The following is a 27,526-nucleotide window of genomic DNA, read 5'->3' as shown; positions in this document are numbered from 1 at the left end:
ATGCTGGATCAAGGTTGGCGCTGTAAGCAGCAATAAGACAGAATTTGCAGTTGTTGCTCCAGAAAAAACCAACGGCCTATAAACCACCTAAGAATCTGTACATAAATATACCACAAAGAAAACACATCCCCTGGGGAAGTTGCACAACACCCCAGAACGATGTCTTAAATCACGGGAATATTGTTAAGCAATGCAGTTATTAATGTTATTACAAACGTTCAAAAAACGCAGTGGCAAATGATAAAACAATAACGGAATCTGCCTTTCGCGATGAAAATAAAGGAATCGCATTGAGGCAGCACCAGGCCGAGGCCTGAAAGCCGCATCCTTTGACCCCAAGCGACTGCCTCCGCTCCCGTATAGCGGGGTGGACAGGCTCGGCTGCGATGCCCCGCCGCGCGGAGGGGCAAAAGCGCTCTGCACGTGCTCAGAGGCGCGGCTCGCCTTTGGCCCTCCTCGCGTGACACCGAGCGAGAGACCCCGGCACGGAGAAGAGGAGGAGGAGGGGGCCGAGGCGGAGTTGCGGGTGGGGAGGGGGCGGCGAGAGAAAGAGAGAGAAGCAAGTAACATGTTGGGTCATGTGGCTGCGTCACGTGAAAGGGGAGTCAGGCCCAGCAGCAGCAGCAGCAGGACCGAGAGACAGAGACACAGACAGACTCTGGACTCCGGGCTGGTTGGGGAGGAGCAACGGCAGGCAGACGGGGCTGGCGGGGCGGAAGCCACACAGGACGAGCTCTAGTGGCTGCCGCCGGCGCTGCCTGTTTAGTCTGCTGCGCCCTGGACGGAGGTAAGGAATTGGCCTGTCTATCTGTGTGTGTGTGTGTGTGTGTGTGTGTGTGTGTGTGTCCCATTTTCTTTTAACTGCATCCACCCACCCTATTAGCTGCTATGTGGACACTGGATCCCCCTCTCTCTTTTATTTCTTCTTCTCTCTCCCCCCTCCTCCAATTGCATTCCCTCCTGGCGGTATGATTCTCCCTTCCCCGCGGGAGGAGGATGCAGGATCTCTGTGTATGGGCGGGAGAACCTCGCCAGGGCTGATGTTGGTGCCTATAAAATCCTGCCCATCTCCCCTCCATATCAGATCAGATGCTCCGGCTGCTTGTGAATGTTGAGGTATTTTATTTGTTTGTTTTTCCTCTCGCGATGGAGCAGGGCTGCTTCTCGCTCGGCAAGAGATTTCGTGTGGCTTCATTTTCATTTCCTCTATTATATTCATTATTATTATTATTATTTTAAAATGAGAGGGTGGGGGAGAAGAGCGTGGGACCTCTGAAAGCAGCAAAAAAACAGGCTGCCCAGAGGTGTGGGGGTGGAGGCGATTGGGGTCGGGGTGGTGGCTGTGGCGGGTGGGTGGGTGGGTGAGTGGGAAGGTGGCTGTGTGTTGTTGTGTCATGCAAGGAGCCAGGTGGTTTCTGGTTTGTGGTTCTTTTGTTCTGATGGACCACCTGATTTTGCCCCCCCTTCAGGGTGCGCTGTTTTTGTCTACAGTCTTGCCTGCCAACTAGCCAACCATCCAGGAGGCTATGTAGGAAAGGAGGCAGTGACTGGAATGGAGCCCCTTGTTTTGCTTGTGGTGTAGGTTTGCAGCAAAACCACCCCTCTTTCCTCTTCTCAAACCCCTTCCCTGTGCTTCCTTCCTATGTGTCACGCCATTGAAGGAATTTTGATTTTCTGAACCTTCCTGTGTAATATAGCTTGCTGGATGGAATATACAGCATTGCTATAGATGGACCTGGCAGTAGCTGCCAGCTTTAAGGACAGAAGAAAGGAGGAGAAACAGCATTAGTTGTTGTCTGAAAAATACTGATGTCATTTACCTGTAGTGCTGGACTTATGGTTAAGTCAGTGCTGAACTTATGGTTAAGTCTTGTTTTGATCTGGATGTTTTTGCTACCGTGTTTCACTTCTTACAAATGATGCTAATTTCTGCACAATTTGAAGATGGGATCACTAAACCTTTTACCTAAAAACTTAGGAGATAGGGAACAAGTAATCAATAAGGTCCTGGGAAGAAGATTCTGTGAGCTTTCTCTGCTACTACAATTAATCAGACAGTGTGATAACTTTCTCAGCTCTAGGTTAATGGGCAATATCTCCAGCCCTGTCATTTTCTTTCAAATTCTTGTTTATTTCAAATAAAAAGGAGAGTTGGTGATAGACTTTCCAGGTTACCCCCCCCCATAGCTGGTACATGTATCTGTGTTTAGTTATTCTTGCAACGTGCAGGAATAGTTTTGACTAGGTAGGCAATAGGATGTAAAGGGTCATCTGATGAGAACTGTTGGCCATACAACTATATATTATGCAGCATGTTTCACTGGCAGGTCCATTTTATCATGCTGAAATTTGTCTGCCCAAGGCATCCCTTTCTTAAGCCACATGCTGTGCTCTCAAATGAGAGGCTTTGGTGTTTGTATTCTGATGGGGTTTGCAACATCAGAAACCAGACACTGGCAAAATTAGTTTTAAATGCCAGCCTTTGCAAGACAAGTTTGTGAAGCGGAAGATGCTGAACTAAAAGCTCCTCATTCTCCCCCATCCCTCCCACTTAATCAGATTTAAATGGATGGTATCAAAATAAGAAAAGTAGCCCTATCATCATTTAGCATAGTATGGTTGCAAGCTCTGAAAATTATTTCATGTTCACGATTCTTCTGATGAGGTTCCTAGAGTTTTTATAGTTTTACTAATATTTCATTTATATTGATCTTTTCTTTAAATAAAAATAATTTTAAAAATAAGATTTGGTTTATTCATCATAGTTTTGCATAAACTCTAGCTGAGAACTAGAATAGCATATGGATTAAGAATCATCTGTGGGCTAGGACAGTCCCAGTTCACATCTCACCTCTGCTATGAACTTAGCAGACAACTAAGCTACACTTCAGGCTCAGTGTGCTGTCTGTGTTATGAGGATAATAATACTGGAGTATGATGCAGGGCTGTTGTTCACTGAGCTAGGAAATGTGCTATCTAAATATATTAGTATTATAGTAGTAATAATAATGACTGCATTATTATTGATGTAGATCAGGGTGTTTTTGGACTACAGTTCCCATCATCCCTGACCACTGGTCCTGCTAGCTAGGGATGATGGGAGTTGTAGTCCAACAATTAGAGACCCAACTTTGGGAAACGCCAATCTAGAAAGATAGAGAAAGAGGGAATTGCGGGAATATTTACTGCATCGCGCCCTAAGCATAATGTCCCAAGTAAAATCATAAGAGGGTGACTGTGTGGCCACAACAACGTGGGACAGAGAACTTCTGTGCTGTAAAGGATTAGGTAGAAGACAATGAATGTGCTGTTGGGACAAGGTGGGTTGTGGGTGGCAATATTGCAATCCTAGAGGGCATATTTTCCAGGTCAGTGCGCTGAGATTAGTGGGTGGAGTTGGGGAAAGTGGAACTTGAAGTGTAGCAGGCAGGACATACTACCCTTCTGAATAGGCAAAGGCAGAAAGCAAGGCTTCTGGTATGTAGAAGCAGACGTGGCCAGTGGAGAGGAATCATCCTGCCCACCAACTGCAGAAGCTGATGTTGCACAACTCTATTCTCCCACACAAGAGGAGGTATCTGAGGCCTAAACACACACAGTCCTTAGTAGTTCTGTAGGATGTGTCCCAGCCTCACAACACAGTGTTCCTGGTTTAAGTCCATGGCATGCTATGATTGTATCCAGTGTATTATTTTATTTTATTTTGCCTGCCTGTGTCAGCCACAGTTCTCCTCACCTTTCTTCCCCCTTACCCTATATGGAGTGGGCAGTTCTATGCATGGTTGCCAGAGTCTCACGAGACTATGAATTTCATATTACATATGGTGCAAGCTAGTACCATTGTACAAGGGTGAGGCGATAGTCACTGTGATCTGACATTCCAGTTAATGTTCTTCTCACATGAATTCCTCTTGATCTGACGTATTGCCCTCCAGCTGTGGTTGGACTACGACTCTCATCACCTCTGTCTGGGGCTGGTGGGAATTGTAGTCCAAGAACAACTGGAGGGCACCATATTGGCTCCCCCTGCTCTATCGCAGAGGAAATAGGGAAATGCCTAGTTCAAAAGTTGCTATGTTAGGAGCAAAGGAGCCTGACTTATACTGAGTCATACCATTGGTCCCTCTAGCTCAGTACAGTTGTACCTTGGCTCCCGAACACCTTGGCAGTCAAACGTTCTGGCTCCCAAACGATTGAAAACTGGAAGTGAGTGTTCCGGTTTTTGAACTTTTTTTGGAAGCCAAATGTCCGGTGTAGCTTCCGCTATTGTTTCCAGCGCGCCTGCGCAATTGGAAACCAACTGGAAGTCGTGCCTTGGTTTCCGAATGTTTCGGAAGTTGAACGAACTTCCAGAACGGATTCTGTTTGACTTCCAAGGTACAACTGTACTGTATGCCCTGCATTGACTAGCAGCTGCTGCTTCAGACATGGGTCTCTCCCAGCCTTATCTGAGAAGCTTGGGATTGAACCTGAGACCTTCTTCATGCAAAGCAGGTCTCCTACCACATGCTGTGGCCCCTTGCATTGTTTGTGAAGAGCTCACCGAGAGCCGATTCCTGTTCGTTTTCTTCAAGCAAGGCATAGCAGCCTCTGATTTGCCAAATGAAGGGCCAGTTTGTGTTAGCAAGTAGTTCCATGGAAGCTGTTAAATTGCCCCAGTGGTAGCACATCCTTCTGGGCTTGCCATATTAAATTAGTGACTTATTGCAAATGTAGAGCAAGCTCACAGCGATGCAAATTGAAGTGAACTTCATGTGGCCAACACCATAATCTGCTCACAGGGCAGCCCAACCAGTTGACTGGGTAATAAATCCACCCCCCTTTTTTGCCATGAATCTGTTTTGCTATTCAGGAAAAGGGTTGAAATCTCGCAAAATATCAGAATTGATGGGTCCAGTAAAAAAATAAAAAATTACAACTTAACTTATTCTCTGTCACCGTTATGATGGGCAATCTTCACTTCATAAATGCTGTGTAGAGCAATTTTCAATTGAGTGATTCAGAAAATAATTGGTATGTACGAATCAACTTTTGTGGAAGGCAACTGTCAAACACCTAGAAGAGTGAGTAATAGTTACTATTAACTTTCTTATATGTGATTCTACATAGCCTTGTATGTTGAGCAGTTTTAAAAATGAAATGGAGAATATTTATGGGATGTGGAGAGACCTCTGTGATTTAGACAGAGTTTGCTTAACTTACACCATCATTCCTCAACCTGGTACTCTCCAGATACATTGAACCTTGGCATCAGTCATCACTAGGCATTGGCCATGTTGACTAATGAGAGCTGTAGTCCAAAACAAGAGGATGCAAGAGCAGGGGAGACTGGTTTAAAGGATGTAAAGTCCTATAAGAGGGCAGTGTTGTGTGCCTCACCAGTACTTTAATTTATCTCTTACATACAAACCTATGTTATACTGAGTCAAACCACTGCCTTTCTCATTCAGTACCATATACATTGATTGGCAGTGTAAAGGTCCTTGCTTTTGCAGCTTTGGGACTAAGTGGTTTGATCACACTGCCCTGGTGGGGAAGAGCTGCAGCTCAGTAGTAGAGCATCTTCGTGTACAGAATGTCTGAGGTTCAACCCCTGGTATTTCGCAGCAGGACTGGGAAAGACCCTTGTCTGTAACCCTAAAGACTGTGGCCAGTCAGTGCAGACTGAGGTGGGAAACCTAAGGCTGTGGACCAAATATGGTCTCCAGGTCTCTTTCACTGGCGCTCAGGATTCTCCCCAGGGACAAATATAAATCCTTGCGCTGACAGAGCTACTTACTTGAATACCACCTATGGGCTCCAGTTCAACCTGGAAATAAGCTCAGTGAACTCAGTGTGACTTGCTTCTTCTGAGTAGAGTTGCCGATGAGTAGATAATGAACTGAAAATTGTCTTTTCATTTCCATTTTTGGTTTCTAATGGCCTGATCCAAGTAGCTTGTTGTGCCAACAAAACTGAGATACAGTGACTGCTACTCCAGGCCACAGTTCTGACCTGTGGTATGGCACCAACCCGAGAAGTTTCAAAATTTCAGTGCTGTTCCAATAAGACCTTTAGTCCAGTGTGGAATAAAAGCACTGCACAAAGCCTTTCAGTTTAGTTTTTTTTCATTTTTGTTTATTATTTACATCCTGCTTTTCTGTAGGAACAATTAAAGTAGCTTACAGTAAAAAGGATAAAAATACATCAAGGCAAGAATAAACAAAATTAAAACACTAAATCCGCTGTAAGCAGTAAAAATGACAACAGTTGAAAACATTTGGAAGAGAGCAGTTATTAAAAACTCAAGTCTCTAGCGTATAGGTTTAAAACTCTTTGAATAGCAGATCATGCATTAAGAATTAGGTTGAATGTTTATAAAGCACTTCCTAACCACTGAAAGACAGGCAGAGAGGGAGCCCAGCAGGTCTCCACTGAGAGGGCATTCATTCCACAATATTGGTTTCTCACCTAATCTCGCTTATGAACAGGACAGAGAGCTTGTTCTTCTGCAACTGATCTTAAGGGCTGTGTTCACAGAGGATTGAAGGGGTGGGGAGAGTCAATACTGGGAATTGAAGTATTTGATAATGTCACATATAGCAATCCTAAGTTAGGAAAGCTGCATGTGCAGGTTGGGTTTACTTCTCCTAGCGCACTGTTTTGTGGCTACATTTGAGCAAGCTGTCCTCTGTGTTATGGCAATTCAGCATCCTAAGAATGGGTGTCTGATCTTGTTACATTTCAGATTATCTCTTCAACTTTTATTGATAGCCCCGAGAGCTAGAAACTTCATTTAAAAGTAAGATGAGAATGCCGTGGCACATAACATATATGGCACCCATAGATAGTCTTATTAAACTGAGAGCTCTTGATCAATTAGCTTTTATTTGATGAATATTATCCTTTTTAAACAGACCAGTCATTAATTTGATGTATTAAATATGTATTTTATGCAAAACTCAATATCTCAAAGACAAAATAGTTTGGTACTATCTTAAAGGCTAACAAATGTATTATGGCATAAGCACAGGAGCCAACAACATCAGCTATACCACATTTTCTAAACTGGTAATATATGGCAGGCGTGGGGAACAGTTTGCCCTCCAGATGTTGCTGAACTACAACTCTAATCACCTGCAGTAAGAATGGCCAGGTATGATGGGAGTTGTAGCTCAGCAACATCTGGATAGCCAGATGTTTCCCAACCTGTTCTATAAAATTATCTCTTTAGGGATGGTTGCCTGGCACCCATATTTTCCTTTTGGTGCAAGGCCAATGTTGATCTCTCAGGCTTAAAAAATAATAAAACAATAGTACTTTGAGACCTTGACTTTTCCTGCCTCAGTGGTACTCCCACATAACACAGAAACAATTTTAAGAGGTGTTTTAATAAATACAAACAATAAATAAATAATCAGTCTTGCTCATCAGTTTGCCAGTTTGCTGTTTCAAGGGGACAAGCCAGACTGCCTCAGTGCAAAGAGAATAAGTTAAACAAACCAGTCATTAAAGATGCCAACACTTTGATAATAGTGGGGAAATGTTTCAATCCCCTTGGGCATTCTCTAGCAGACTTGAAAGCTGCCATACCTAAAAAAGAGAGTTTCAAAGAGATTCTCCAGCATGAAACTGGAATTATTGTAAAATCTGCAAATGATCATACTTAGCCATTACCCATGAGACTAACTCACTGCGAACACCTTTTTAGGTGCCAGTGTACACTATTTGTGTTGCATTGCCCATTCATTACCAATTAGGAATAGGCTGCTTGCTCTGATTTGATCTTCTGTTTCAGGGAGGGGGTTCAAATATATCCCCAAATGCATCTGAAGAAAGTGTGAGGTGTCCATAGGGCAGCTTGGACTGGCTTTGGCTCCTACCAGTTACGTATCCCAGAGCTATGCTCCTTCTGGCCATGTGCACATTCAGCGTACATGGATATATGCACACATGAACCAATGTATGCGTGTAGAATTCCACATGGGGGGCAGATTCTGATTAACCCAGAGGACACTCCCCCCCCCATGTGGAGGTGCTCTCTGTATGCACAGCTGTGTGCTTGTAGGACCTTTTCTCATGTGGGCTGAATGTGTAGCCCAGCCTGGTATGTGGCCACTTGTACATTGGCAGTTGGGGTGGGGGAGGCTGATGGGGCAAGCAGCTGCCCTCTCAAAAAGATCATGCGTTTCACTTATCTGTTGGGCTGGGCCCTATAATCTTGCTTCATGAAATGTTCTCCCTGCCTGATGCCTCTGTCTTTACTCCTTACTAACATTTTCCTTACAAGAAGTCAAGGCAGCCTACATTGTTCTTCCTTTCACCTCACAACAACCTTGTGTGGTAGGTTATAATTAGAGGCAGTGCTAGGCCCAAGGTCACCCAGTGCCCTCTGTTGCTGAGTAGGAGTTTGAACCAGGCCCTCTGCAGTATAAGTCCAACTGCTATACTGCAATGGGAACCTTTTTTGGCCCTGTGGGCCCTATGTTCATCTCCCTCCACCCCCACAGGTAACTTTGACGGGTGGGTGGGGCTACCCGCCTGCCAGTCATCTGGCATCATGGTGACTTGTGCTTGTGGGGAGTGGACTCTGCTTCAGCAACATGTTCCCTGCAAGGAACACAGGGGTGAAACAGCACCCAGCAGGACTGAACTCTGCCCCCTCAGGAGGTCATGGTTGGGGGGAGGAGAATGGCTTTTCAGGCCAACTTGGACCTCCTGGTGGGCCAGAATTGGCCCACAGGCCAGAGGCTCCCCACTCCTGCACTTTACCATAACTGGCTCCTGTGTTTTGTATAAAATATGCCAGCCAATGATCTCACAGTCTGTGCATCTCACAAAGTACACTTCGGTCCACAAGCAGTGTATTAGTCTTTGCTGCAACAAATTGATGGAGCTACACCTCTGTTGTTGTTGTTTAGTCGTTTAGTCGTGTCCGACTCTTCGTGACCCCATGGACCAGAGAACGCCAGGCACCTCTGTCCTTCACTGCCTCCCGCAGTTTGGTCAAACTCATGCTGGTAACCTCGGAAACACTATCCAACCATCTTGTCCTCTGTCGCCCCCTTCTCCTTGTGGCCTCCATCTTTCCCAACATCAGGGTCTTTTCCAGGGAGTCTTCTCTTCTCATGAGGTGGCCAAAGTACCGGAGCCTCAGCTTCACGATCTGTCCTTCCAGTGAGCACTCAGGGCTGATTTCCTTCAGAATGGAGAGGTTTGATCTTCTTGCAGTCCATGGGACTCTCAATAGTCTCCTCCAGCACCATAATTCAAAAGCTACACCTCTAGAACACATCAAATTTCCATTTTTGGGATACTAAAGGAACTGTGAAACAACTTACTGTTTAATAAACAAAATCTACTGATCACAATTTGAAGGAAAGACTTGTCTTTTAATATTTGTTTCATTTCCTATCTTACAGTAACACACCAGAATCAAAATACCCTCAAAAAGTGTGTCTTTAACTCTCAGCCCTAGCAATTAAAGGTTGCCCTCACTGATTAAAATTGATCTTAAATCTTTAGCTGATTAATCCACTGATTGAACCAATTAAAGTTTGCAGTAGTCATTCAATTATTTGATATGAGAGAGAGAGAGAGGAAATAGGAGGACTGGCAGCAAGCGAGTCACCGGAAAACAGTTGGGTTTTCCTTACCTATTTCCGCATGTATTTCTCGCTGGGCCACTAGTTGTGCTGGTGGGCTTCCACCTTTCTGCATTAGTCCAATACCGAAATAACAGAAAAAGCTGCATGAAGCAATGTAGAATGATAGAATTGTAGAGTTGGAAGGGATCCTGAGGATCATCTAGTCCAACCCCCTGCAATGCAGGAATATGCAGTTGTCCCATACAGGGATTGAACCTGTGACCTTGGTGTTATCAGCACCATGCTCTAACCAACTGAGCTATGTAGGAACATAAGAAGCTGCCTTCTATGGAGTCGGACCCATTGGTCTGTCTAACTTGGCATTGCCTACACCAGGGACAGCCAATCTGGTGCCCTTCAGATGTTGTTAGACTAAAGCTCCCATCATCCTTCACCATTGGTTATGCTGGCTGGGGCTGATGGGAATTGTAGTCCAACAGTGTCTGGAGGGCATCCCATTGGCTACCCCTGGTTTACACTGACTGGCAGGAGCTGTCTGGGGACATTCCCAGCCCTATGTGTTGCTGAGGAACAGTAACAGAAACAGGCGAGGAAGCAACAAACTCAGGGGTCCAGAAAACTGCCTGGGAGTAGCTAATCTTACCCCCAAATAACCCAGCTCCTGCTGCAGTGTTGACAAGAAGGACATGCATTTAAGAGTTAGTACTCCAGTTTGCTGGAGTTAATAATGGGCAACCCCTTTGGATAATGCGTTGTGTAGGAGGACGAGCCGCCAGCTTCAAAACTGCAAAGCTATTTTAAGAGTCTTTATTAAAATTGAACCATATTTCACTGGAATCCACTCCCTGGCCCTTCTGTTAAAATATCTCATTAGCACCAGTTTATCATTGAATTTTGAGCTTAATATAGTCACACACACACACACACACACACACACACACACACAGAGAGAGTGGGTGTCCCACTGTGAGAGTCCTGAATTGCTGGTGACCCCGTAATGAGTTGCGTGTGGGTTTTTCTGGTATGTGTGTTCAGATGAATGATTATGCTTTTGTTTTGTGGGGGTGGAAAGGCGAAGGATGATGTGTTTTGACATTTGCCGTGCGTTTTCTAGGTTGAGCAATTGCTTGACATGAGCCCTTTTCCCAGGAGCCGATGAGTCTAGCTCTCCTTGCAAGGAGACTTCTTGACGATTGCTAGAGAATATAACTCTGATTCAGACTAAGCTCTCTGCTTCTGGTAGTGATGGAGCAAGGTCTCAGGGGAATAAATGGCTTGGGGCTCTCCGGGGTTCACACACACAAATTGCACGGGCAAAGAAAGGGAAACGTTGATCCTGAGTGCTGTGCATGCTCACACACACCTGAGCTCTCTCTTAGATGTTGGGAAGGCTGCAAATACACATTTCACTTTTTATATTTTCTAATTCATACTGGGTGAACAGATGGGCAGCCAGCCATGGGTTTTTTGGTTGTTGTTTTTTTGGTTTTTTTAAACACATCTCCCCTTGAGAGGTGCAGTGAGAGAGCTGTAGTGGTTAGAGAACTGGATTCAGACCCGGGAGACCAGCATTCAAATCCTCACTCAGCTATTAAACTCACTGGGTGACGTTGTCCCAGTCTCTCAGTCCAGCCTAACTCCCAGGGTTGTTGTGAGGATAACAGTGGAGAGGATGCAGAACCATGTATGCCATCTTGAGATTCTTGGAGGAAAGGTGGGGTCGCAATTTAACAATAAATACATAAAAGTAAAATATATTGCCTATACAATCGTAACTTGGAAGTCGAATGGAATCTGTTCTGGAAGTCCGTTTGACTTCCAAAACATTCGAAAACCGAAGCACAGCTTCTAATTGGTTGCAGGAAGCTCCTGCAGCCAACTGGAAGCAACGGAAGCCCCGTCGGACATTCGGCTTCCAAAAATAGTTTGCAAATCGGAACAGTCACTTCTGGGTTTGTGGCGTCCGGGAGCCAAAACGTTCGAGAACTAAGCTGTTTGAAAACCAAGGTACGACTGTATTGGGTTTATTTGGGGTCCAGCAAGTTTGTTTTGAGAGCTCTTACTGTGCAGTCTCTGCTCCTGACCCCTGCTGCTGCAGGCCAGTCCAACTCAAAACCCATCTTATAGAAGGGAGGTCACCATAACTTTTCTTTTTTAAAATAATAATAATAATAATTTTTATTAAAGATTTATTAGTTTACAAAAAACATGTGCATTATCTGTTTTTCAAGTTGCTTTTTCTACAGATCAGTTTCATTTGTTGTGAGACATTAGTGTCGCATGCAGTATAAGTTTGGGAAGAAAAGAGGAGGAGGGTGGGGGTGGGCTGGGCTGGGGATGCTTCTATTCTTCCACTTAGTGTATGGCCATACCTTTTCTGACAGCTCCTTTAGCTATTGTTTCGAGAAGACTGGGAGGGAATAATTGTAGTATTGGTGTTTACAGTGGGTGTGAGCTTCTGGTAGATCTCTGGGTGATTGGAAGCAATTTGAAGGGTTCTGATTCTTGACAATAGCAAAAGGCTTCCCTCTCTTCTAAATTAGGCGGCTGAGATGAAGAAATCTTGGGAGGGGAAAACCAGGACTGGGAGCTCAGTCTTGTTACTGGAAAAAAATTCTAAGCACCCTGTTCCTTCATTCTATGAGGGTGTTGCCTTTCCCAGCCAATGTTTTGTTCACCTGACTCAGGCTGGTGGGCTTTTAGTTTTAATAAAATAGGTTGTGAACTGCCCTGAGATCTACAGATAAAGGGTGGAATGCTAAATGAAAGAAAGAACCCACAAGCCTAAAGTGTCCCCCCCCCCTTACTTTTTAAAGGATATCCATCGTGCCAAGCTTTTTCTCTCTGTAGTTAACATTACTTTAAAAACCCCCTAGTACAACTACATTCAAATATATTTCTCTGCGGAGCAATAACAAATGCATTCTATCCCTTTTGGTATTTCATTAGATTCTCAGAATCGGTGAGTACATAGTACATCACCTCTCTAGAGGTGCATCAGGCCACTGTTGTTCTGTAGGAGCACTCAAGCTGTGGGTCAGCTTATTAAAAGATGCTTAGTACAATTGCTTTTCTTTTGATGGGAAGCACTGAAATTCGTTGGATTGAAAGACATAGTCTAAAGCCAGCGTTCTCGGACAAAGATGCAAAAGAAAGCAGGCTTGCATGTTAGTCCATTTACCAGCCCACATGCCCACATTTATTAGTCATTGACTAGATGGATTTAAAAGGGGATTAGACAAATTCATGATGGAGAGGGCTATCCATGGCTCCAAGCCTCGATGGCTGTGCTCTGCCTCCAGCAATGCTTCTGAATGCCAGTTGGTGGAAACCACAGGAGGGGAGAGTATTCACGTGCTCAAATCCTGCTTGCTGGTTTCCCACATGCATCTGGTTGGCCACTGTGAGAACAGGGTGCTGGACTAGATGAGCCATTGACCAGATCCAGCAGGCTTTTCTTATGTTCTTATAACAACCAACTCTTTCAATTTACATAAACCTCCCTGTTTGGTTGTCAGTAGGTGCTTATTAGTCAAAACAGCCGGCCAGGTGAGTCGCTGTTCCTGAACCTGAACAAAGCATGGCCACAGGGATACAATTTGCTTTCGCTTCGAAGTTAAGCGAGGGCTTCGTCAAGGAAAGTGATGTGTGAAAAATTTACTTGCGTCAAGTGGTTTCACTTAGAACAAGGCAGCTGCTGCTTACCGTGTCTGTTTGTTTGGGCTAGGATTTCAATTATATGTCAAGGGCATCTAAAGCTTGGACTCTTTCATATTGCAATCCAAATAATAGCTCCCAAAGTGTGGTGTCTGTTCTGCATACACGGAAAGAAAGGCAGAAGAAACCTCTGCTCCCTCTTGCAGGCCATTGAATAGCGATGGGATGGTAAAACCATTTAGTGGCTGTGCTCCTAATACTGCACACTGTTTCCTTTATCTCATCTGCTGCATACCCTTGTACTCTGTATTATTTAATCCCGAACAAGTAGCACTTCTAGATCAGTACTTACAACTGGTAGACTTCAAAAATGCTGCCGCTCTTCATTATAAATAAATCAAAGGGGCTTGCAAGGTTCCCCCCAAAAATATAAAACCTAATAAATACAACAAACCCAAAATATCTGAGGTCAATATTGTATTATAAAACCAAGAGCAGGTTAAAATGATGAGAGTTGTTTGGCAGTGGAATAGTCTACCTACCGCAAGAGGTATAGTGGGTTTTCTGTCGCTGGAGGTATTCAGGCTGAGGCCAATTCAGTCAGAGGTGCTGTAGATGCATCCTGCACAACAGATCCTGTGCCAAGCAGAGGTTGGTCCAGATGACATCCAAGGTTACACTCAGCTCTTTGATTTTATGAAAACAATTCCACATAAAGCAGGGATGCAAAAACTCTAATCTGCATTGACCCGGCTTAGCATGAATGTGTGAGTGTGCAGGTTTCTGGGGAGGAGATTGTGACTGCTTTGCTCTTCCTCCAGTCGTGCTGCTGTGAGCTAAGCTATGGTTTGGCTTAGCTTAGCGTGGCCTCTGAACCCAGACTCATGGTTTGTACTGCTCTACCTTCCTGGTTTACAACTTGTGGTTTGTCAGGGACAGGCTAGTGCAAACCATGGCTTAGTTAACAGCAGCAAGACCAAAGGAGGAACAAAGTGTCCCTGATTAGCATTGTGTTAAAAATGAACTATTAAATGCTTGGAGAATGAAAAGCTCTTAAAAGCCCATCTAAAGCTTTCAAAACAGAGAGCCAACCACATCTCTGGATGGCAGGAGTTCCATTCCCTGTGTGCTGTAGTAAAAAAAGGTTGCTCTCACTTATGCAGATTAGAATTTCATTAAAAACAAAGGGAGAATTTTCCAATAGAGGAAAGACAGGGCAGTGACCACAAAAATGCAATGCCATGAGAATTCTATTCAGACTAATTAAAAGTTGGTACCTTTTTAATGAGGTATTATATCTTGTGCAAGAAAAGCAGGTACTTGTCAGTGGTCTAACACAATAAAAGGTAAAGGTAAAGGTACCCCTGCCCGTACGGGCCAGTCTTGCCAGACTCTGGGGTTGTGCGCCCATCTCACTCAAGAAGCCAGGGGCCAGCGCTGTCCGGAGACACTTCCGGGTCACATGGCCAGTGTGACATCGCTGCTCTGGCGAGCCAGAGCTGCACACGGAAACGCCGTTTACCTTCCCGCTGGTAAGCGGTCCCTATTTATCTACTTGCACCCGGAGGTGCTTTCGAACTGCTAGGTTGGCAGGCGCTGGGACCGAGCAGCGGGAGCGCACCCCGCCGCGGGGATTCGAACCACCGACCTTTCGATCGGCAAGTCCTAGGCGCTGAGGCTTTAACCCACAGCGCCACCTGTGTCCCCAATAACTGTGTCTAACACAATACTGTGTGCCAAATCCTAGCATGTTTATTGGTAGAAGGTAATGCAGAAAACTACCATTCTTGGAAAGTACCAAATGTTGCCAAAATTGTATTTAGTGTTTATACCCCCAAATCTAGAGCAAAACCCTCTTTTAAAACAAACTTACAAATCAACATATAAATTCTTTTTTAAAAAGACTTACCTAAAATTAGAGGAGGCTAGAGCAAGATGTTACAAGTTTGAGGGTAGAGTTCGCTCACATCTACTTGAGCTGCTGCTCACTGAGCAAGTCTAATGGCAAAGTTGGAATTGGAAAGCCAGTTACTCCTAGTATAGTAGTGTCAAGGGAAGAACAGAAACTGAATTAAGATCCAAAAGCGAAGAGAGAACAATTAGACAGTAAGGGAATACAATGGCGAAAGCCTAGAAACGCCAAAAGGGAGGAGAGTCGGGAAAGCAGAGAAGCTGAAGGTTTTGGTATTGATGGGTTTTTAAGAGCAATCTTTGAACAGGCAGGAACAGCAAGAGAAGAATAAGAGCCTTAGGAGCAGCAGGGCATCCTCTAGCTTATCTCCCCCAGCATTTATACTGGGTGATGCCAGTCCTAGCAGGGTTGCCTCTAACCAGGTTGTCCCAGTCTTCTGTTGCCTGTTTATTACCTTGACTGAGTCCTGAAAGACCTCCTCCCTGCCTTGCAGGACCTGACCTGGGAGGGTGGGGCCCTGGCCGACTCCAGCTACAAAAGCAGAGGCTGCTGAACAGAATCTTGGGCTGGGATACTATTTAGAAGGGGTTGCTGGTGTTAATTTTTTGTATTTTTATTTTGGATATTACAATTTATGTAGAAATTGTTAAATTTCGTTGTCTGCTTTCTGATGTTTTGTTTATTGTTTAGGACTACTTTTGGTATGTTTGTAGCTATGTAAGTTTTTATAAGTTGTAAGCTGCCTTGAGCATGGTTTTAATTTTGGACAGGTGGCATAGAAATAAAATTATTGATGGATTACTTGGAGAGGGCACTTGTTCCTCCATGCTCCACTGTGACAGCATATTGGGCCACAAATCTCAGGTTCGATGCCTACACATTCCTTTTACATTCCATTTACAGCTGAACTAGACGGATTGGATAGAACTATAGCTGCATGTCCTTTTGCTTCTGACCTTAGTTGACAATAGGTTTGAAAAGTCCTAGGTATGCTTAGAACACCAGAATCCATAGAGCTAGTGTCATAAATCTAATAGGAATGAAAATCAAAGCTTAATATTGGGAACTGAAAGTAGAACATACACTGAAGGAAGTAATTGCTTCAGCAATTGTATACATTGCTTGAGCAATTGTGAGAGAATTATGCCCCAAACCCTGTTTTCTGGCTATTGATAAATAAATACATCGTCTGACATGCTTTGTAGTTAGAATGAAGCAAAATTGATCATTTATTGGAAAGAGTGGATACCTGCACATACATGGAGTAAACAGAAATGGTATATCTGTCACTCTTGAGTAATAAAATTTGCCTTTTAGGATGATTAAAGCAAACAGATGTATTTAGGGACTGCTTTCCTAATGTATCTCGGGGGTGGGGGTAGGGGAGAAAAGCTGTTTTAATACCAGCTGTACTATCTGGTGTATGTTTTCCCGTGAAAGGAACATGCATCCAAGTGTTGGGAAAAAAAGTCGGAAGAGCTTTCTCGCAAGCAGCATTAGGTACTTAGACTTAGAGTAACCTCCTATCTCTCAAGCTTATAGCTTACACCTGTCCATGTTGCTTCATCTAGACAGGCACCTGGGAAAACTCTGTAACCATTGCCTTAGATTCTGACCCAGAGCTATTTCACCCATAGCTTCCCCAAGATTCAAGACTCCTGGCAATATATAGCAGCTTCCAGGAAATCCCTCGGTAATTAATAAACATCCCTAATTACCCAATTCTAAATGGCTGGTGAATAATCCTTTCTTGGGCATGTCAAGGCCTATGCTGTGCACCAGCTATCTTGTTCCAGATGTTATGAAGCAGCATATTGAAGGTTTCAATTGATTTTCCTTATTTTCTTTAGTTCTGTGTTGTTTGCTCCCCCCGCTCCTTATTTTTAGGAAAGCTATGAAAAAAGGGTACTTTGCTCTTAGGGTCTGCAGCAAGAAATTGTGTTTTTCTGTGTATGTGTTGTACAAAAGCAGAGGCTACAATTGTGTAATGGTCTATTGTGGAAGGCCCATTCTCTTGTGGTAGGTTGCCCTTTAAAAGGTACTTTGTGTAGCAGGTGGTTTAGGAGATGGTGAGGAGATTCTAAGAAATGGGAGTTGAAGAGTCTCAGAGAAGGAGGCTTGAACATTTGAAAGAGGAAAAGAGGGCGGATGAGGCAACAGAGAGAATTAGCAAAAAGAATCATCCAGAGCCTAAGAGAGCAGGAGAAAAATGAAACCACCTAACCTGGTAGCATTTATCCAGCAGCAGCTTCACCATCTGGGACTCTGAATTTTATTGAGATTCATCCCTCCTTTTTGGATTAAGGTTAAATACTTGCCTTAAATTGTATTTTACCAGAGTTGTTTCCCTTTCTCCCGCCTCCCCCTGCCTCAGCTTATTAAGTAAATCCAGCTGTTACTTTCCCATTTTAGTGAGTTGATTGCTAGTTTCCTCCTGTATACGTTCTGGAAGTGAAGGGACTGGAAGTGCCGGGTGCTAATTTGGGGCCTTGGCATTATGCCTCTTTACATAGTTTTGAAGCGAAATACCTAGGATCCATAGTTCCCTTGCCCCCAAACAAATTAGTTGCTTGTAGGGAACTTGGGTCATGGCTGTTCATTTGTTTCTACAAATAAATAAGAAATTCTCACTGTCACATTCTGCCTTGAATTACCAGATTCTGAACATGCTGTGAATACTGCCTGGGCAATATGGGTTGCTTCTCCTTTCTCCAGGGTTGGGGATATTTTGTCACTGATTGTTGAATATCTTCCTTCTGCCATTCCTATGTTCTCTCTCTTTCCCCCAATCTCTCTTGCTTCAGATGGCAGAATAAAAGTATTCTCTAAACTGAAAGAGATTCCTAATTCAAGGTCCCTTGCCTAGCCTTCTGATAGGGTCTGCATCTGATAAACCGATGATTCTCTGCGTATGTCTGCATGCCTTTCCTGTCCCCTGCTTTGCACTGGTGATCAGGGATGCAATATTCTTTGGCAGGGCTGCTGCTGCTGCTGCTGTACATTATTGGTTAGCAAAAAGTCTGATTAGCAATGATGGTTCCAGTCGTAGGCTGCAGCTGTGAAGTAGTCGGTGCTGAAATTCCATGTGGAGTTTCAGCAGCCACTTTTTATGGCTATGGCTGAGAAACAAGGCTCCTTTTCATTTTATATGAGTAACAATCCCCTGGAATATGATCCTGGGATATTAATGCTGTGCATTAAGTATGATTAGGGAACCCTCCTGTCTTCAACAGTCTCTTGAATTGCGGCGTATTGTTACCGTGCCATTAATGTGATTCATCAGCTTTGAAACAGCTTGTCCATTGCAAAGGAATTATGTGAATGTATTAACTTTGTAAGGCTTTTTGAAGTTCTGCTGGCAATAATCAATATGAAGCCATGCCCAAGGCTTTTAAGGCAATTTGGCCATGCTCTTTTCTCTAGACTGAATTGCTTTTTCCCATGGAAGTATTAGTGAAGAGATAAGAAGTGATAACGTTATTGCATTTAGCAGGTGACAAGAGTGCCAGTTGCATGGCAGTAATGCAATAACTTAGATGCAAAGTCCTCAACATCAACAGGTGTGTATGTTTCCCCTTCACATGAGGCTTAGAAAGCATGGAAATTCTTCACCACTCGCCTACTATTCACCCATGGAACAATCCCTGAGAAATCATTTGACATCTTTCACCACCACAGTTGCATTCATATCTTTTTCCTGTTGGTGTCTTGCATTGCAGTTGCTTCTCCAGTTTTTAGGAAATGTTAGCGCTTTGGACACAACTGCAGAACAAAGCTTTCAGATGGGAGCACACTACTATTTCTTCGAGTCTTGAGGTGCAGCTTTTGATGTGGCCGGTGACAGCATGCAACTCTGCTTCTTTGTCATCTCCCAGCGCTTCTATCATTGCCTTCCCCACCCTCCGTTCAGCTTGCCAGTGGAACGGACAAGGTGTGTGTGGCAGGTGGGGAGGGAGGTACAGTGGTACCTCAGGTTACATACGCTTCAGGTTACATACGCTTCAGGTTACAGACTGCTAACCCAGAAATAGTATCTTGGGTTAAGAACTTTGCTTCGGGATGAGAACAGAAATTGTGCTCCGGTGGCATGGCAGCAGCAGGAGACCCCATTAGCTAAAGTGGTGCTTCAGGTTAAGAACAGTTTCAGGTTAAGAACGGACCTCCGGAACGAATTAAGTACTTAACCCGAGGTACCACTGTATGTCAGTTTCACAACTGCCTTGTTGGTTTCACAGTGATAGGGCACTCAAATTTCCATTTAAAAACAAGTCCCCTCTTTAGAACAGCAGCAGTGGTGGTGCAGTTAATGTAATTTTGTCTTCTCTTTGGTGAATCCCATTTGTTTCTTGTGCTGGCTGGCAGAGGAACAGATTGAAAGAGATTGTAGTGCTGGAAAAGATTCAGAAAAGGGCAACTGAAATGATTGAGGGGATGCAACATCTCCTGTATGAGGAAACACTATAATAATTGGGCTTCTTTAATTTAGAGAGAAGGCAAGTGAAATGGGATATGATAGAGGTGTATAAAAATATGCACGGAAGTATTAGCACGGAAGTGTTAGCGAACAGAATGTGGGCAGAGAACCCCCCCCCCCCGTTTTGTAATGCTAGAACTCAAGGACATCCAGTGAATAATCCATCACCACCACCACACCATTTATTCAATTTATGTATCACCCTTTATCAAAAGCTCTCAGGGCAGTGTACAGCATTAGAAACACATTACAAAACATCAATGATAAAAACATAGCAAAATGCATGCTGACAAACAGCCTAACAGCAAATACAGTGGTGCCCCGCAAGACGAATGCCTCGCAAGACGAAAAACCCGCAAGACGAAAGGGTTTTTCGGTTTTTGCGACGCTTCGCTAGACGATTTTCCCTATGGGCTTGCATCGCAAGACGAAAGCCCATAGGGAAATCTCGGGGACCTTTTTTTAAATGCTGGCGGTGGGGAGCAAAGCCTTTTCCCCCCCCTCCGGACTTCAGAAGAGGTCCAGGAAGGCCGGCGGGGGCGAAAGGCTTTGCTCCCCACCGCCAGCATTTTAAAAGTGGTCCGGGATAGCAGGGAAGCGCTTCCCGCTATCCCGGACGGCTTTTGAAGGCAGGCAGGGGGGGGGCAAAGACTTTTGCCCCCCGCTCGCCTTGGGAAGAGGTCCTGGACCTCTTCCGAAGGCGGGCGGGGGGCAAAAGTCTTTGCTCCCCCCTGCCTGCCTTTCCGGGAGAGCGGGAGGCAGCGCTGCCTTTTCCGCTCTCCCGGAAAGGCAGGCAGGGGGGAGCAAAGACTTCCCCCCCCCCGCCTTCGGAAGAGGTCCAGGACCTCTTCCCAAGGCGGGCGGGGGGCAAAAGTCTTTGCCCCCCCTGCCTGCATAACCGGGGGCTTTTAAATCGCCCCGGGACGGCTTTTGAAGCCTTCCCCCGCCGCCCGGCATCGGGGCATCGTCCCGATGCCGGGCGGCGGGGCAGGAACGCCTCCCCCCGCCGCCCGGCTTCGGGGCATCGTCCCGATGCCGGGCGGCGGGGCGAGAAAGCCTCCCGCCGCCGCCCGGCATCGGAACGATGTCCCGATGCCGGGCGGCGGGGCAGGAAAGCCTCCCCCCGCCGCCCGGCTTCGGGGCATCGTCCCGATGCCGGGCGGCGGGGCGGGAAAGCCTCCCCCCGCCGCCCGGCTTCGGGGCATCGTCCCGATGCCGGGCGGCGGGGCGGGAACGCCTCCCCCCGCCGCCCGGCTTCGGGGCATCGTCCCGATGCCGGGCGGCGGGGCGAGAAAGCCTCCCCCCACCGCCCGGCATCGGAACGATGTCCCGAAGCCCGGCGGCGGGGCGGGAAAGCCTCCCCCCACCGCCCGGCTTCGGAACGATGTCCCGAAGCCCGGCGGCGGGGCCGCGAAGCCTGGGCGCGCTGGCAACTCTCCGCAAGGAGCGCTCCCGCTGCTTGCGGAGAGGTCCGCGAAGCCTGTCCTGGACCTCTTCTGAAGGCAGGCGGGGGGCAAAAGTCTTTGTCCCCCCTGCCTGCCTTCCCAGGGGCTTTTAAATCGCCCCGGACAGCGGAGAAGTCCTCCGCTGTCCCGGGCGATTTTAAAATGCCGCCCGCCAGAAGAGGTCGGGGGAAGGCGGTTTCCATAGGAACACATTAATTGATTTTCAATGCATTCCTATGGAAAACCGTGCATCGCAAGACGAAAAACTCGCAAGACGAAGAGACTTGCGGAACGAATTAATTTCGTCTTGCGAGGCACCACTGTAATAATCTCCCCCACACTTACACAGGACATAGATTATTTAATAGCCATTGGCAAAAAGCAGTGTTTTTGCCTGGCATCTGAAGACATGTAATGATGGTGCCAGATGAGCCTCTCTGGGGAGAGCATTCCACAATTGGGGAGGCACCACAGAAGAGGCCCATCCTCTTGTTGCCACCCTCTGAACCTCTCGGAGCAGACACATAGAGAAGAGCCTCAGATGACAAGTGCGGGGTCCAGGTTGGTTTGTATGGGGAGTGGCAATCCTTAAGGTATTGAAGTGCTGAGTTATGTTAAGTGCAACACCAGCACTTTGAATTGGGCCCAGAAACTAATTGGCAGCCAGTGCAGTTGTGCCAGGCAGCCCCATGTGTAATGCATTACAGTAATCCAACCTAGATGTTACCAGAGCATAAGCCACAGAAGTTAGGCTATCCCTGTCCAAATAGGGGTGTAGTTGGGCCACCAGTTGAAGCTGACAGAAGGCACTCCCGCCACTGAGGTCACCTGGGCCTCAAGTGACAGTAGTGGATCCAGAAGCACCCCCAAGCTACGTATGTGCTCCTTATGAGGGAGTGTGACCCCCTCAAGAGCAGGCAATCTTCCACCCATCCAGCCTAGGGAATGATCCACTAACAGTGCCTCAGTCTTATCTGGATTGAGCTTCAGTTTACTGTCTCTCATCCAGTCCATTACCAAGGCAAGACAAACAGTCCAGGCTGTAACTCTGCTGTAGTTTTAGTTCAGATCAGACTCCCACTCTTTCTTTTAATTATGGACAGATTACATTTACGTGGGGACTAAGTAAAGCACAATTAACACTGAACAGTACTGGGATTAGTGCAGGCTTCCTCAACCTCGGCCCTCCAGATGTTTTGGGACTACAATTCCCATCATCCTTGACCACTGGTCCTGCTAGCTAGGGCTCACGGGACTTCTGGGCCAAAAACATCTGGAGGGCCGAGGTTGAGGAAGCCTGGATTAGTGGTACCATAGTGTTAAAAAGCATCAGCTGTTGCTTGGAAGCACCTCTGCTTGTGCATTCTCCCCTGTCACTTCTGCAACAAGGTTTTGAAGGTTGGAGATGTTGCAAAAGGCTGCACAGTTTATTAACCGTCTGTTGTGGTTTACCAGGTGCTTAAATTTCTAAAGAGGAAAAGTAAAGTCAAGACAAGAATATCAAGCAACTAGGCCTTTATCTTTAGCAATGAAGATGGAGAAGCCTTTAACCTTTATTTGACCATTGCAAAAGTCATTGTTTATCCTAGAATTAGTAGTAACGCCTTTATCCTCTACCCTGATATAGCTACATATCTCCAGTGCTGGCATTGCATCTGAATGGATTCCGGTCCCGATAGCCATTGTATATAATAAGGCTGCTCTAGGTTTCTCACATACATGGTGTGGTCCTGCCTACTTTTTTTTTATATCCTGGGAGATGAAATAAGTCCATGTAGACCAGTAGACTAGCTATGGAAGTACCTTTGTGGCCAGCTGGGGAACACTGAAGAGCAGAGTCCACATGGCTTATAAACTGAAGGTGCCCTATCTTCGTCATATATTAAGGAAAGGAAAGGAAATAACTTGTGATAGTCATTCAAATAACTCTGATGGTCCTCTTCGAATAGGTAGTTTTTGTCTTTGTTAATTGATTTAATTAATTGATCCACACCTGGCGTGGCCTGGCGTGCTCTGGTCCATGGGGTCACAAAGGGTTGGACACGACTAAACGACTAAACAACAACAACAATTGATTTGGTCACTGCCCTGTAAAGATATGATGATGGCAAGATCTCTGAGCTTTCACAGGCTACAAAGGCATCTGAGCTACAGCTGTCCTGATTACACAACTCCGGTCTGAAATTTTGGCCTTGTTCAGTTTCCTTTTCTTAGACAAAAAATTCTGACCTGCTCCTCATTCTGATGGACACAATCATGAAAAAATCATTTGTATAGTAAGTAGTAGGTACGATGAAGCCTGCTCAATTACATACACCCCATTAACATACACAGGTATAGTAAAATTTATCCACCTAGCATCTGCCCAATCAACATCAGCTGTGTGAAATGCAGAGCAAAATGTTCACCAACTGGCTACATGACTATTAACCAAGACTTGAAATGCAGCTGTGATATGACCATGGCTCTCAGTTCTTTGTTGTTTGTCACTTTGAGGCCTCAGAAAGTACTTTGCCTTAAATCTTAATCATGATTTCACAGCTCAAGAGCTTGATGTACAAGATGGTATTAAACCTTGCTGGTCGTTTCCCCCTTTTCTTTTTTAATCCATTATGCGCTTCACATCTCTTTGCATGTGTCATAAATTGATATAAATAACACATGTTATTAATTCAGAAGGAAATTGCCCAAATAAATCAGGCAGCTTGGAACAACATGGAATACTGGTTAAACAATTGGGCATATTTTGTGTCTCTATACAAGATGTGTTGAGGTGAAATTGGTTTTTCAATTTGTTTCCTCTAATGGATGAAACCCAGTTAAAGCAACCAAACCAAGCTGTATGTAGTATTATCAGCTTCTTATTCAAGCTGATCAAATCCCAAGTTCCTCATAAAAAGAGCACTCCTCAACAATATGTTACAGTATTATACTAAAACAAACCTGCAATTTGAACTCTATGTATTCCATACTAAATTAGATCATACAAAGATTTACCCATCCAAAAACAAATTTAGATAGCCAAGGGGGCCCTAAACTGATACATTCAAAGTAAATTGTGATGGTGCATGCTCCCTGGAAGCAAGCAGCATTTACAGTGGTACCTTGGGTTACAAACACCTTGGGTTACAAACACTTCAGGTTACAGACTCCGCTAACCCGGAAGTAGTACCTTGGGTTAAGAACTTTACCTCAGGATGAGAACAGAAATCGCATGGCAGCAGCGGGAGACCCCATTAGCTAAAGTGGTACCCCAGGTTAAGAACGGTTTCAGGTTAAGAATGGACCTCCGGAACAAATTAAGTTCGTAACTAGAGCTACCACTGTACTTGGAAGCTCCAGTTGCTTTGGCGGGGGGGGGGGGGGGGGAGAGAGAGAGAGAGAGAGAGAGAGAGAGAGAGAGAGAGAGAGAGAGAGAGAGAAGAGAAAGCAGCTTTTAAAAGTAGGATCACAAATTTTGCTTCCTTTCCTCCAGTCTTTGAGAAAGACTAGTCAAAGGAAAAGCACATAAATGCCTTTGCTTTTGTAGACTTCCACAACTGATTGAGTGGGAGATAATGCATAGATTCTTCCCTCTCCTCTCCTCCCACTTGTCTTTGGGAACCTCAGATTTTCTCAGAGCCTCTTGATTATAAGTAGGAGGCATTGGGAAAGACTCTGGAATAGTACTATTTATTTTTATTTTATTTTATTTTATTTTATTTTATTTATATACTGTCCTTCATCCAAGAATCACGGGACAGTTTACAACAAAAAGCATTCTCAGAAGTGGACAGTCTTGTGGAGAGAGCACTCAGTGTACAGGGCTTGGTTGTGGAGTTGTATCATCCATAATACTTTACTGGTTTTAAATGCCGCACTAGTGGGGCTTTTCTGTGTGCAGTGTGATTGTAGCTATGCACGCTTGCCAAGTCCAGATCTGCCAAGTCCAAAAGCTAGGTAGTATACTCACTTCCATGCATTATCTCTGTGCAATGTAGGCAAAAGCATTATTCATTTTGTAAAAAGAGATCTTACAGTATAAGACTATTTCTGCTGAGGAAATTCTGCCTTGTTCTGCGTAACCAGAAAATTGAATATTTTGCATACGCTTTTGCTTTCAGATTCTTCTATGTAGGAAATACTGCTGGTTTCATGTACTATGATTGGAAAGTATCTTCTTTTTACTGGCCCTAAAGTGTTATAAATTGAATATCCTTCTCTGTTGAAGGATGGGTTTTTAACGTCTTCTCTGTGTAAAGCAACTGTGCAAGTAATATTTAAGGATCTTTTTCTTTACTTTCTTTTAATGCAATAAATGCACATTTCCCCTCATATGTTGTACATGGTATGGCCAGTTTCCCTGAGAGTAGCACTTTTGTCATGGAGATATTCTATTTTCTGAGTGTGCATTGTATATCTTGTATGGGGGACAGGGGAGGGGGACATGATATTCCTGACCTAGTTCATAAATTAGTATCATGTTTGCTCGATGGACTCTGGAACCAACAGGATATTGTTTGTGATGACCTTGTTACCAAATATTTGGTACTTTTTATTTATTATTTATTTGAAGGCCATGTGCAGAGAGGGGCATAGCAGCTTCTTGTACAACCAAGCTATCACCTCATTATTATTTTTTAATGTGTGGGTGAGATACCACCATGTAGTCACAGAAAATCCTCATAAGGATGATTGTATCAGATGTAATATTCTAAATGTTATCAGAGCATCTTTGTTTATTTTGAAGCCTCCAGAAGTCCTCAGTACTTACATTTATATGAAATGTAGGCTTGGAGAAACAGGAGAAGGCTCCTGGAATGTTAATAAGCAAAATCACCCATCTACTATCAGGTCATATAGGCCAGAGGGGCTGATTAGAAGGTTTTAATCAGCAAAGTGGATGTCAACACGGTTGGTACTCTAAAATTAGGAACTGATTACCTGCAGCTGACATGGCCACATGTCATTATTTAAAATCTAGTTTCTTAACATCTGCCTTCACAGTATTATACATTGCCACCCACAGGCTGGGAGAAGCCTCTTAAAGAGCCTAAAAGTATACAGAAACCTTTATTTGCCTGCATAGACATCCAGAAAAAAGGGGGGGTTCTCTTTTACCCTGGAGACCAAAATGGACAAACAGTTGCTTAAGAGCTGGCCCTTGTGAAAAAGGGGAGGTGAAAGGAGGAAAGTGAAGGTGGGTCTGGAGAAGGGATGGAAATAATGTTTTGCGGACGCTGCAATCATCCTCTGAGGCCCTTCTTCATGTACCCACTGCATGAGAGGTCCAGAGGGTGGCAACATGAGAACAGGCCTTTTCTGCAGTGGCTCCCCTCTTCCCAGGGAGGCTCGCCTGATGCACTTTGCTTAACAACAACAACAACAACAACTTTATTTATACCCTACCCATCTGGCTGGGTTTTCCCAGCCACTCTTTAAGCACCAGATATCTTTAGGCACTAGGCAAAAACAGTCCTCTTCTCCAAGACCCTTGGCTAATTAAACACTCTGTGGCCTTTTAGACTGTGGGAGGGTATTGTTTTTGTTGCATTTTTATATTCTAAACTTTCCTGTGATCTTCAGATGAGGGGTGGTATAGAAATTTATTAAATAATAAAATAAAAAAGAATTCACTAATTAACATTAAGAATTCACTAATGAACATACAAACAAAATTAAGTGGAAGAATACCTTTGAGTATGGTATTAGCTGTTGGACATCATGTATTGCAAGAGTTGTGCTGAAGGATGCCTATTGGGTGCTGTCCAGTGAAAATTTCTAACATACAAGCCTTACATTTGGGGGAAGGTCCCATTTATTTAAATGGAACTGTCTTTCTAATAAATATGTTAAAATTTATGGTCTAAATATAGTTACCTAAATCTATTGAATCCCAGGTATTTTTGCCTGCTGTGAACTGCAGTACCCACTTGACAATTTCAGAGCAGATTCCAGATGCATTATGAGCTTCTGCTTTCGATTTCAAAGGTATGTGGATTCCACCTGAATTATTCCATTGCACACACTACTGGCAGCTTAGAAATGTGTGCTCTTCTAACCTGTAGTGAGTACAAGGGGATAAATCAGGAACATGCTAGGTCTTCTCCTCTAACAGTTTGGTTGGCTTTGGCTGGTAAAAGGTATTAATTGGAAACCACTAAATATAATAAACATAAAAATAAATGACAGAATATATACCGTATCCAGTTTTTAACATTTTTCTTTTCTCCCATAGATAAGGCCAAAGCTGTGACTCTCTAGCAGATAGCAGTCATGAGATTGATAGTCGATGAGAGAAAGTGACTGTGTGGGGTTCCTCTGCACAGTGCCAGCCAGCTGTTGATCATTTGTAAGCACCGTGGGGTCTTGTGTAGTACCAGAAACTAGGCCTGTAAGTCCTTTTGCCAGCTTTTCACTTGGCAGGAGGAATGAAATGGGAAGAAACCTGTTTCAGAGCTGTTTTGCAAAA

General features: G+C 44.6%; 1 protein-coding gene across 5 annotated transcripts in view; it reads left to right on the top strand.

Moving 5' to 3' along the window:
* The first annotated feature begins 555 nt into the window (after positions 1-555).
* Positions 556-27,526, top strand: part of TULP4 (TUB like protein 4) — a 108,882-nt gene continuing 81,911 nt past the window's right edge. For 2 of the 5 annotated variants that reach the window (XR_014167182.1, XM_081906769.1), the window contains exon 1: positions 556-787. The gene's annotated coding sequence lies outside the window, so the exon portion shown is untranslated. Of the gene's footprint in view, positions 788-923; positions 1,117-27,005; positions 27,046-27,386; positions 27,407-27,526 lie in introns of those variants that run through there. The other 3 variants (XM_081906770.1, XM_081906772.1, XM_081906771.1) reach the window with 3 other exon arrangements.

This window comes from Podarcis melisellensis (genome assembly GCF_964234715.1).
Source record: "Podarcis melisellensis genome assembly, chromosome: 3".
NCBI lineage: Eukaryota > Metazoa > Chordata > Lepidosauria > Squamata > Lacertidae > Podarcis > Podarcis melisellensis.
This window is presented reverse-complemented; position numbering and strand designations above follow the sequence as displayed.